Below are 13,253 nucleotides of genomic sequence, written 5' to 3'. Positions count from 1 at the left end.
AGGAACTTCCGAAAACGCACTTTTCTGAAGGATTAAGAAAACTTGAAAAGCGATTGACCAAGTGTATAGAGCTCCAAGGAGATTATGTTGAAAAATAAAAAAGAATTTACCAAAAAAAAATTGTTTTTATACTTCATTCTAAGGACTTATTGAACTACCCTCGTACAATATTCTCGTTTTTCTTTCTTAGATATTTTCAGAAGACTTAAACACGTACTTTGTATTGGGAAAATCGGGAAATGATGAAAATTGGCTAAAGTAGCGCGAGTTGAAGTGAAATAAGATTGGAATTTTTCGTTTTCAAAAAATCCACTTTTTACCAATTATCTCAAAAACTACAAAACCTATAAATTTTTGCAAGAGGAAAAAAAGACGCGCTTTGAAATTCTCTACAAATATCAGTGTTTAAAATTGAAACTAGAAAGATTTTTAAAATTGACACTCAGGACAATACTTCTCAGGCTGAATCCGGCCGTGTCCCCTTTTGGTCGCCATCGGTTCAATTCTTCAAACATTCGAATGTTTATATATTTATTGATGTTATGGTATTGACCATACAAAACGTTTCAAATAATTTGATGTTCATTTTACAGCAATTTTTACACAATTTGGAAATAAAAATCTTTATTAAAAAAATATATATTTTAGGCAAGTAGACAAAAATTTACATATTCATAACTTTGATTGAGAATTAATCTTTCTGGTAGAAAATAAGGCTACTTTGTTCAAAATTGAATTATTATGCCAAAAATTCATCTTTTTTAAAAATGCATCTATTCCAGATAAATTCATTTATTGATAATCTATTTCCAGATAATCCAGATAATTCTATCTATTGATAATCTATTTCCAGATAAATTCATCTATTATAGATAAGTTATGAATCTTAAGATTCATAATTTTTTTGAAAAGTGATTAGTTTAGTGGAAAATTCAACTTTTTGGTTGAAAATTAGTCTCTTTTAGTGAAAAATTCAACTTTTTTTTTTGAAACTTCATTGTTTGAAAATTCATATTTTTGCTTAAAAATTTAATTATTGCATTTAAATATTGATCATTTTAGTCATTAATTCCCCTTTTCGGTTGAAAATAATACTGCTTGGTTAAAAGTTTAAAAAAATTTGTTTTAAAAATAAATCTGTTTTTTTTGTAGAAAATTTTTTTTCAACTGAAACTTAAACTATTTTATTTTTTGTTAAAAACTGATATTTTTTAGTTCAAAATTCAGTTTTTTTAAATAAAAAATTGACCTTTTTCAGCAGACAATTTAACTGCTTGATTGAGAATTAACGTATTTTTCTGAAAAATCTTCTTTTTGGTAGAAAAATGATCTTTTCGGTTAAAAATGCAAGTATTTAGTTAAAAATTCATCCAACTTAATGAAAATCCGAAATTCTGTTTGACAAGTGAGGAATTTGAAGGGGTTTAAATTGGATTTAATATAGTACTAGTAACATTAATTTAATTCCAATAAAATACAAAAAAAATTATAATAAACCCGCCAAAAATTATACCTGGAAAAGCCTAGAATTGCCAGGGAATTTTTTCCAGGATTTGAGTAGATACCCTGGTAGTATTTTTAGGAGTTACAATTTAGAAAGGAGGACAAAAAAAAGACATTTTGGGCACTAAAGACAAATAAGTAAATATGAGTATATAGGTGGATGCGTTAAATTAAAAACAATTTTTTGAAAACCTGTATAAGTTTGTGTAACTAGCCATGTCGATTAAACAGAAAATTTATAGTTGCATTAGGGAATTTGCATCACTAGACCTCGTCAGGAGTCATATACTCTTTCTCCTACATGGACTTTTATATTTTTGCGTTACGGACTCGCGCTTTATTCGGAATCATTGGCAAAGTCAATATTTAAATTAGGACGGTAGTAAGATAACGAGGAACGAGAAACGAGCAGGTCGGATGGTCGGATTAGGGTTCAGAGAATCTCTCTATTTTTCATTCGACTCTGTGAAAAAAGCAAAAATGAGGGAGTTCACATGATCGATGCCAATTACCATGATTAGAGGCTGTGGCAATGTAGCAGATATGCATATGCAAGAGCAAACTTCACGTATTCAATCATGTCAAAAAGGCTTACAATTATGTTCGTACATCTGAAACTTGGGTACCTTCATAGATACAATGTGACTTCACAGGAGTATGCAAGTTAATTGTCGATTCAAACCCTGTCACGTCGTAGTAGAACATGAAGCTTCCGCATGTGCATCCCTCTATAGATAATAGGTGGTATGGCGTCACCACAGAAGCCCATTCTAATAGCTATACCGTTGTCGGAAATGTAATTGCCATTATCATAGCCTTTAACAATATAGTATCAAAAGTTGAGGTATTTTAGGGTGGTCTTATATAATGGCAATTAGTCTAGCACAAAGTGTTGTAATCAAGGTTCAAACCATTGGGGAAACTTAACCGCTTTTCACATCATGCACTTATTACGCGCATAATGAACGAGTGAGGTTAGGTTCCGTATGAGAAATTTCGGACTTACACCAATATTAACATAATGGACGAGTGTGGTTAGGTTCTGTAGCAGGCATTTTGGACTCGACTAAAAACAGATTGTGGGCCCGTACAAAACAATGAAAATCAGCACCCTTTATCTATCAACGTTGAGCCAAGTGTCGGCTCAATGCTGACTCATTGCCGGCGAATGAGTGTGTGGTTGTCGTACTTTTTTGTGAACACAATAATTTGATGATGGTTGCAGAGGAATTAATGAAATTTTCATGTCTGTTTGTCATCACTATCTCAATACTGATACAAGCATTTGTAAAAATATTATCTTTCTTTCTTCTAGCTCTTTATAATACTGAAAATTTTTTTTTGTAATGCAACTTTTTGCATTAACATAATCCAGAGTTGCTGCAAGAATAGAAAAGACTTCTTGGTTTAAGACCATTTGATGGAAAGCTATTTCTTTATTTTGTTCCTAAATACAACAAAGAAAATATATTTGAGAATTAATCACAATAAGGAAGCTAAGTGCTCCTAAAAATATGCACCATTAAATTGTAAATACAAAGTGGAAACACCCGAGATTGAATTTACAGCTGTGTGAACGTTTCTCATGCGTTCTTTCTTTACTTCCCTTCTGCTTTCCTGCGGTCCTTTTTTATTTTCCTGATACTCTTCTGATTTCTTTTTTTATTTTTATTTTAGACTTTTGAGTTCTTTATTGTACATTTTCCCTGAACTTATGCGTTCTTTTCCTACATTTCTCCTGCATACCTGCGTTCCTTTTTCTACATTTTTCATGAATTCGTACGTTCCTTTTCCTACATTTTTTTCTGCAACTTCAAGGTTCCTTTTTCCTACATTTCTCTTTCTCATATGCGTTCATTCCTCACGTTTTTCCTGCACTTCTGTATTTTTTTTCTGCTGCATTCCTGCGTTCCTTTTTTACCTTTCTGCTACACTCCTGCGTTCCTTTCTTACTTCTACACTCTTGCATTCCCTATTCTACATTTCTCCTACACTTTTGCACCACTAAGCTTCTTTTTCAACATTTTTCATGAATTCGAGCGATCCTTTTCCTAGTTTCTATTTCTTTTGCTCTTCTGCTTTCCTTTCTTACTTTTTTCTTGCACTTCTGGAATCATATTTTCCTTTTCTCTTGTATTCCTGCGTTCCATTTTTATTTTTCTACTGCTCTTCTGCGGTTTACTTTTACTTTTCTCTTGCATGCTCGCATTTCTTTTTTATTTTTCTCCTCCACTCCTGCGGTCCATTATTACTTTCCTCCTACTTTCCTGCATTCCGTTTTCACTTTTCTGATACACTCCTGCTTCCCTTCTTTACCTTTCTTCTACTTCTACTTCTGCATTCTCTATTCTCTATTCTATATTTTCCCTGAACTTATGCGTTCTTTTCTTACTTTTTTCCTGCACTGGTACGATCTTTTTTTTTACTTTTCTCCTGCATTCCTGTATTCCATTTTTATTTTTCTTCGGCTCTTCTGCGGCCCTTTTTTACTTTTCTCCTACAACCCCGCCTCTTTTTTTTTACTTTTCTCCTCCATTCCTGTGGACCATTATTACTTTTCCTCTGTTCTCCTGCATTGCTTTTATACTTATCTCTTACAATCCTGCGTTCCTTTTTTTACTTGTCTCTTACACTCTTGCGTTCCTCTTTTACTTTTTTCATGCATTCCTGTATTCCCTTTTTACTTTTCTTATGCATTTATGTATTCCTTTTTTACTTTTATCCTGCATTTCTGCTTTCTTTTTTACTTTTCTCCTGCATTTCTCAGTTCCTTTTTGCTTTCTCATAGGGGAAGCTTTGTAATGGTATCATTTTGGAATTTGTTTAAATTCATTTAATGAAACGTTCCTCAATTTAAAAATAGCTAATATATTATATTAGATATGTTTTAAGATAGATATGTTATAACATATGTTATAAGAAAATGTCCGGGTGTTTCTGTGTGGATGTCACAGTCTTGTTTACACGAAAACTGAAAAACGTTAGCAGATACATTTATGAAATTCGGCTGGCTTATTTTTACTTCCAATTTTCCATTTCTTAAGCGCTCAGTACAATTTTTAAATCGTGTTTTTATAGTAAAACTTTGGCCATTAACATAATACAAAGTTATTGATGCAAGAATATAAAATATTCCTTAATTCGAGACAAATCGATTGGCCTATAATATCAATATATTTGATTTAAGTGTAACGAAGTTATTGTCATTTATATTATATTAAAATCGTTTTTTATAATAAAAATGTTCTTATTCTCATAATTTAAACTTGATGTTGACTTATAATATTGATACATTTTATTAAACATCAAGGAAGTTATGATAATGCAAAATATTAAAAAAAAAAGTTTCTATATTATAATTTTGGTTATTAACTTCGCATAAAGTTGGGAAATGGATAGGGTGCGACAGAATTTCCCCTTACCTTTTCCAGCGCGGAAAATAAACATTTTAAATACAAAATTTGATTTGTGTGATTTATCATTGTGTTTAAAAAATGTTGCTGCATTGTTTTGTTATTTTTATTTCTTATTTTTTAATTGATCAAAATGAATACTTTAGTTTTTCTATTATTTAAGAAATCACAAATGCTTTTTCTAGGAGGCAGCAAAGATTTACTTTTATCCTTTTTACTTTTAACTCTTTTTACTTTTCTGCTGCAGTTCCCATAATCCGAAGATCAACAACTATAATTAATTTTCAAATTGAAGTAAATTATTACGTTTTTGAAACGTTTTTAACCATTTTGAATATGAAACATCTTCATTTTCAAAAATATAACCTATAAATCCGCTGTAATGGAGGCGCAGTAATAGGCACTAATCTTTGTTATTTCATTTTAAGATATAGATTAAACATGAAGTAAATGTTCTATTATCTCATCCTTACGCTTGAATAAGAATATTATGGTTAACAAGCATAATCCATCTGAATCGTCTTTTTTACATTTGACACGTTCGAATATGCAAATAAAAAATCCAAAGTACAGTGAAACCCTTCAATAGCCCACCCTTCTATAGCCCTTTCGAGAATCGACGCCGCGCCGCAGGTAGGTGTAATAGGAGCTGCGCGGGGTACGCGGGGTCTGCGCTTGTCACTCAGGTTGGAACAAAAACAAATCGGAGAGGGCTTTAATGAGTTAGTTTCCACCCACCGTCAACTAAAAAATCGACACTAAAGTAGAGTTTCACTGTAATTGATACGCAGTAATACGTACACCGTTTTTTTCATCTGCAATAATGCGCACAAACAATTTTTTTTTAAATTGTAAATATTTTGGTGCAACGCTTCATATTTTGATCTTTATTGCTGTTTTTATGTAGAAGATGCGTCATACGTTAAAGTGGGAAACAAAATATTGTTATTTAACTATATATTAAAGTGATAGTCAAATAAAGTGAGCCTATAATGCTTGATACTGCAATAAATTAAAAAAGTATTCTACTTTTTCTTTAGCACTTTCCAAGGTTTTAGAAGGGTTTTTTTATAGTAACATTTTTTTATTAACATAATTGAAAGTTTATGCAAGAATTTAAAAGACTCCTTGACTCCAAGTGAATCGATCAACCTATACAATTATTAAATGTTTCTAAACATTAAGGAAGTTGCGGTTTTTTTTTATTATTTGACAAATCTATTTTAACAATAAAAATGTTCTCATTCACATAATTTAACGTGGATGCAAAAATACAAAAATCGTTGATTCGCGATGAGGCTATTCATCTATAATATTAATAAATTTTATTGGTCAGTAAGGAAGTTATGGTTGTTTATAATATTTAAAAAATGTGTGTTCATATTACAAACTTTCTTAATACATAAATTTAAAGTTTATATAGTAAGAAAAAAGAATCATTGATTCGAGCCAAATCGATTAAACTATAATATTAACCACTTTATTGAAGAGTAAGGAAGTTATACTTATTTATAGTATATGAAAAATTTGTTTTTTGCAGAAAATGTTTCTTCAAGTAATTCAAATTAGATGCAAGAATAGAAAGACTTCTTAATTCGAACCGAATTGATTGATTTATATTTTCAAACAATTGTGCATATTTAAATTTGCAAATAAAATAATTATGAAATAGGTTTTATTGGTATTTTGCTAACCTTATTAAACTGGTTTTCATCAAACGTCTGCACTTGTTGAAAATCTTGAAAGAAAATATTCATATTCTTAGTTGAAACCCTAAAGCTTTTCTGTGAAAAAGAACACTTGTGAATTCTTACGATATTTTAAAACTTATTTTTGGAAATAAAATTAAATATATATTCCAATGAAATTGTTTTTGTAGGCATACCAAAAATATTTGATCTATGCTCACAGAATTTTGGTCTACCTAGGAAGTCTTTCTAGTTTTGTAATTTTTTATAATTTTGCATTTATAGTGAATATTTATTTTTAAATTAATAGAAATAAAAATTTAGTTTTTCTTATAAAGTTAAAAAATAACGACAATGTTGCAACAACGTTTATTTGAAAATGTTATAAGCTCAGTTTGATAGATTTTCAACACTATTTCGAAAGAAGTAAAATCTATGAGAAATAATATTAAAATATAAAAAGAAAGATTAATTCAAGTGTGCTGAAAATAACCTGTGTTGAATAGAAATAATAATTATTGCATTATTTATAATTTAAAATAAATCACACCAACTGCCCTGCTAAACACTATGCACTGCAAAATACTACCTATATGAGGTTTCGTGCGGAAATTAACCGCCCTTGGCGATGATATCCCCTTTAAAGTACTCCCTGTTGAAAGCTAAAAACCTTCTTCCAGAGATCCTCCCCTCTCTCGGAAGCACTCCTTAATTTCACCTTTCGAAAAATCTAAAGGCTGCTTCAACCTATTATTTTTTATTTCCTCCACGTCTTAAAATCGTTTTTCTTTTAGAGGATACATTAATTTGGGACAGAGCCAGAAATCACAGGGGGCCAGATCAGGACATAATAAGCTATGATGAATGGGCTGGTGAGTGGTCGTGATGAAAGGACACAGTTGTTGCCACTTTTCCACAAATCAGAGCATTTTCTTCTTACAGTGCCACGTAATCGCTTCAGAACTTCTTGATAATACTCTTTGTTATCGTCTGAGACCACTTTCAAATCGCCTAAATCACTCTTCAAATTGAGTATACACTCATCACGATACAATGTTCGAATCTGTACGAGGGTTTCCCAACAGGAATGGTCCATTTTTTATCAAATTAGTGCACAATCTTTGTTCGGTGCGTTCCGTCATCCTGAAAAGCGAAGCGTACGTGGTTAGACGTTTACGCAACTGAGTATGCTGTTTGACTAAAGATTCGCAGGTCAATGTCACTTAGTAGGGGTCATTACAAAGATCCCTGTAAGTAGTAAAAATCTATTTTTGACAATAGTACAACTAAAAAAAAAAGTTAGAGCATACCCAGTACATAAAAGCAGATTCAAAAGAATTTAAAGTTAATAGGGAGTAGCAGGAGTTATAATCCTGTTTATGGAACTTTCCGGATTCATGGGTGTTTTATTAATAAACATCACACAATTTCAATTTCCAAAATCAGCCCGCACTAATATTCGTCGGAATAGCTCTTCTCTGCTCATACGTTACATTTAATTTCAATTAAAGAATTATTCAAGAATTCCAATTTCTAAAATTAGCCTGCACTAATATTCGACACAAAAGCTTATTTCTTTTTATTGTTATTATTATTATTATTTTGGGTTGAGACTGTAACAGCCCCTGACGCTTCGGTGATCCCGTTGCACCCCCTTATAAGCCAAACATAACCTCAAAAGAGTAGACGTGAAGGATTAATACGGATAAGACCAGGCATGTATGCTAATCATTACGTTCAGGATTCGACGTATTTCCGATCTACCAAGACACTCATAAATCTGGAAAATTCTACAAACCGGATTATAAATCCTGCAGCTCCCTATTAATTTTAAATTCTTGTAAATATGTTTTCATTTACTGGGCAATAACCGTTTACAAGTTGAGAACGAAACTATCTACACGGAAAAAGGTTTACCGTCTTGAAGAATTTTTAGTTTTTTTTTATGTTTTATAAAAACTGTTTCTTTTCAGGAACAATTTGAATTGAGGCACAATTAAGATAGTTTTGCGAATTCCCTCGAATTTTTATGAATTCAAAAGAATTAAGAGAATTCAAGTGGATTCAAGAGAACTCAAATGAATTCAAGAGTATAATTGTGAAGAATTCAATGGAATCCGATGAAACAGGGAATTATAGCGAATACAATTAAACTCAAAGGAATTCACGTAAATTGAGGATAATTAAATGGATTTCACGAAATCCAGATGAATTCAAGGAGTTGTAGAAAATTCAAATAAATTTAAGACAATGCAAGCAAGTTCGAGGGAATTCCAAAGAGTTCAAAGGAATTAAAGGGACTTTTAAAGCAAAACTTGAAGCAAATTCGGAGGAATTGATGCAAATTCGAGAAAATTTAATTGGATTTCAAAGATAAATCACTCTAAATGAAATCACAATAAATTCATCTGAATTCAAGTAGAATTATTTGCCTTGAATACGCATAAATTTCCGAATTGTCGACTTTACCGAAATATATGGTTTTAGTCACCAGAACAGTGAGGTAGTCGTGGTGGCCAGTGACTGTTTGGTTTTAACGAACATTCCGTAATAGGAGCCATTTTCCGTAAAAAATATCCTACGTACTTGGAACGATTATGGTTCATTTATTCGTGAACTAGCCCAATAGTCAACTTCTGTATCTGTTGTGTAGCATTTTTTTTTAAATCAAACATAATACTCCAATTGTTTAATTTAAAAATTTGAAATAATAGCAAGTTTTTTTACTGCTATTATCAGTTTTGAGAGTAATTGAGATTCATCAAACAGCCGGATCTTAAATTTTCGAAAAAAATTATCTGCACTTAAAAAAAACTGTGTTTTTCCAGCTACATAAAAAATAATGTTTTAAATCCATTTTTTATAACATATATGACATTTATAACAAAATTGATTCTTTTTAATTTTTTTATAGAAATGATTGCCAATAGGGATTTTCCAATTAATTAATTAATGTTTTTCTGATTTGTATATGTATATTATTACAGGTGAATCGTTTTACCTGAAGGCCATGTGAACTTTGATCAAACACACAACTGGGTGATCCCACCACTACAACATCACCTCAAATGCTGAAGATTATTGCGCCGGACGCCTGAATCATACGTAAGTTAATTTTAACAAATTCCCTTATTTAATAACTATGATGAAATTATTTTTAACTTAATCATTATTTTTAAACAGTTATTTCAAACAATTATTTACGGATTCTTAAAGTTAAACGAAATCCGATGGTCACCATTTTTTAAAGTAGGTATTTTCAATACAGGTATTCATCATTTGAATTCTTGCAAAATTGAATACATTAATTAATAATTATAATTTTGATTCACTCTCTGTAAAAACAATGAAGTCGGTAATAATGGAAATTAAGAAAATGTCGAAAGAAAAATAAATTCAATATTTTAAGCTCTCATGAATACAAGTTCAATTATTTCAATAAGTTTTTATAAGCTATTAAATAACGAACTTCAAGTTGTTTTTACAAACAACGCTCATTAGAGGCGAGTAATTTTAAATTTTCCTTAACAAAATTAAACATTTTGCACTATGTAAATTATTGGAAAGAGATTTAATATTTTGTTAAGAATGATTAATTTAGGCAAATATTTCAGGGAACCAGTTTCATTGCTCATGGCCTTAATAACTTAAAAATTATTTAAAACTTTATGCAATCCTTAATTTAAAATCTCTAAACGATATGGTCGATTTCGATTGTCCTAATACTCGATTTCATTGCTATATTGCGTGTGACACGAGGCGTTAGTGGGTTAGACAGCATTGGAAAATATTTTTAAAATTGTCACGATTGTTCGTTCTTTGATAGCTACACGCGTGCGACAGAGGCATCCGTGGAGTTAAGAGTAGTTCGACAGTAATGGAACGTTACACGTGTTTTCTTGAAGTTAATGATCCCAACAGAAGCTGCCTTGATCTGCGCTTGCTTGGATGTGAGTGACGTTCATTGGCTACACTGCGCGTCTGCACTTGATTTTTAAATACGTAGGCGAACTAGAGCCCATGAGCGCCGCACAGTTCAAGCATGCGCAGGTATTCTTGGATCACTGTTGGGAGCAATAATCGAATCGAAATTCAAAGTCGATAATACGAATCAACCGCTGCAATGCAGGACCTCTGCTTGTGATTTATGATCGAATTCTTATTTCAATTGAAGCCTCTCTGCTTTTTATTTATGATCGTATTTTTATTTCAATTTTGTAAAGGGCATTTTAAAGCGTTCAAAGCATTTAAAGGAGCTATTTGGACCATTAAATATATCTACATAAGTGTCTGCGGAGAATTTCTCAGAGCTTCTCAGAGCCTTGATAATCTTTAGCATATACTCTGAGATTTCTATCGGTAGGGTAAGTATATTTTTAATTATAAGCAGGGTATAATCTAAGCCTCATTTAGAACTGACCGAATCCCTATTATACGAAAACTAAAAAAAAAAAGAAAAAGGATTTGAAAATCCGATTTTTCTGTGCATGGTAGTGTTTGTAGTACATCCTTAGAACAAATTTTAGCCGTAATCAATCACTTAATCACTTTTTATGGCCGTTATGTGCTAAAATATCGTTTAAATTTGAACAACATCGTTGTGTCTATCACGGTATTTTTAAACAATCTGAAAAGAACAATGATGAGGACAACGATAAATGTATTAATGAGCCTCCTTTGAAGAAAAGATGTTTTTAAAAATAAACCGCTGACTCTGTCTATGTCTCAAGTCTTTTAAATTTTGAAAAAAAACATTGTTATTTGTATAATTTACAATAATTTTGTAAATTTCGTAATTAGTTAATAATAGATTGCATTAAGTATTTTCAATTCTTAAATTTTATGAAAAATAATAATAAAAGAAAAGAATATTGAAGTTGTCTTGATATATATGAGTATATAAATACAGATAAATAATGTAAAATATGATTGGGTTAATTTTTGAAAAATTCCTTGTTTCCTTGTCTTTGATTTTTAAGTAATTCTTGTCTTCCTGTGCGCGAATTTTTCTCTCTTTTCTCCCTCTATCAACTTTTGAAATGTATTTTTGCACTGCCCATAATCAAGTTTTAGAACTGACCATTTTTTTTTAGAACTGCCCTTTTGGTCAGAGCTGCCCGTTAGATTATACCCTGATTATAAGTTAATGTTTAATCTATTATTGGTTATTAATATAAACATTAACATTAAGTAATATTCCTAAGAAGCATGGTATTTGTTATAAGTTTTGTTATCAAAGTCTATTGCTGGTGTAAAATGCGATAACAATTTTTTGAGATTTTGAGGTTAGAAATCAATTTTAGGATACAAGAGCCAACTGCTGATCGCAGAATTAGACAATTTTTGCCACTTTAATGTTAATCATTCCTATTTCTTCAAAAATCTATAAAATATGATTTTTTGCCATGAAAAGTTACGAAAATGTACTATAAAAACTTTACGAAAGTTAAGCTTTTACTCATTTTTCTTAATACGAACAAAAATACTCCGTGTTTGAAACATTATGAAAATTAGTGAAATTTTGCATAAAAATTTCACAAAAATTTTATTCAAATTTATAAATTTTTGGTGAAAAACAGAAACTATTTTAATCCGGATTAAAATAAAAAATAGGTTTTTATGTTTTCATACTACGTCTTTTTGATACATTTTTTTAACTGCGAGCAGTTCACTCTTGAATTGTAAAATGTAATATTAACCTCAAAATCTCAATAAGTTGCATACCGCATTTTTATCAACAATGAAATTTTATAAAAAATTCCATGCATCACAGGAATAATAATTAATGTTAATGTTTATATTGAATGCAAATAATAACTAAAACATTAACTTATAACTAAAAATACACCAATGTCACACTAACTTTACTCAATATCAGAATCTTCACCTTTACCACAAAACAGCTGCATAAAATATATAGGCTTCCAATGTTTTATATGCTTGTAAATAATATATGGCTTAAGAAATGTGGGATTGAATGAATTATGTTCAGTTTTATGGATGTATCGGGTATTCATATTTGCCGACAATTTCGCCAAATACTCAATCTTTATTTCATAAAAACACAATTTTGAAAACCTTTAACAACAGACACATACTATAGGGATGTACGGGTACTGTCATTATCACCCAATGGCCGGCGAGAAATTATTTTTTGACCAACTAAAAAGGAACTTAGAAAAAATAGGTGAATTCTAAATTAAAAAGATGAATTTTCAAGGGAGAAATTTTATATTTCTAACAAAAAACATAAATTTTCAACAAAATACGGGAATCTTCAAACAAATAATTCTATTTTTAACTAAAAAAGATCAATTTTCAATAAAAAATGTCAAATTTTAAACAAAAATAGAATAATGCAGTTTTTAGTATATAAAAGTTAATATTCAATCGAAAAAAAGGAAATTTTCTACAGTTTATTTAAAATTTTAACCAAGACCGGCGAATTTGACACCAAATATTAAAAGTTTTGACAAAAAAGATGAATTTTCAATCACAAAGATTAATTTTCTATTTAAAAAAATTGTTAACAAATAATAGAATTTTCAACTAAATTAATTTTTAATCCAAGTACAGTAATATAAAAAGTATTTAAAATAAGATAGAATTCACTTAAAATTAGGCAGGTTCTACACATTATATAGCAGAA

General features: G+C 30.3%; 1 protein-coding gene across 1 annotated transcript in view; it reads left to right on the top strand.

Moving 5' to 3' along the window:
• Positions 1-13,253, top strand: part of LOC117177185 (synaptotagmin-7) — an 858,402-nt gene that overhangs the window by 33,764 nt on the left and 811,385 nt on the right. The window contains exon 2 of the mRNA XM_033367709.1: positions 9,592-9,709. The gene's annotated coding sequence lies outside the window, so the exon portion shown is untranslated. The remainder of the gene's footprint in view (positions 1-9,591; positions 9,710-13,253) is intronic.

This window comes from Belonocnema kinseyi, chromosome 7 (assembly GCF_010883055.1).
Source record: "Belonocnema kinseyi isolate 2016_QV_RU_SX_M_011 chromosome 7, B_treatae_v1, whole genome shotgun sequence".
Taxonomy (NCBI): Eukaryota; Metazoa; Arthropoda; class Insecta; order Hymenoptera; family Cynipidae; genus Belonocnema; species Belonocnema kinseyi.
This window is presented reverse-complemented; position numbering and strand designations above follow the sequence as displayed.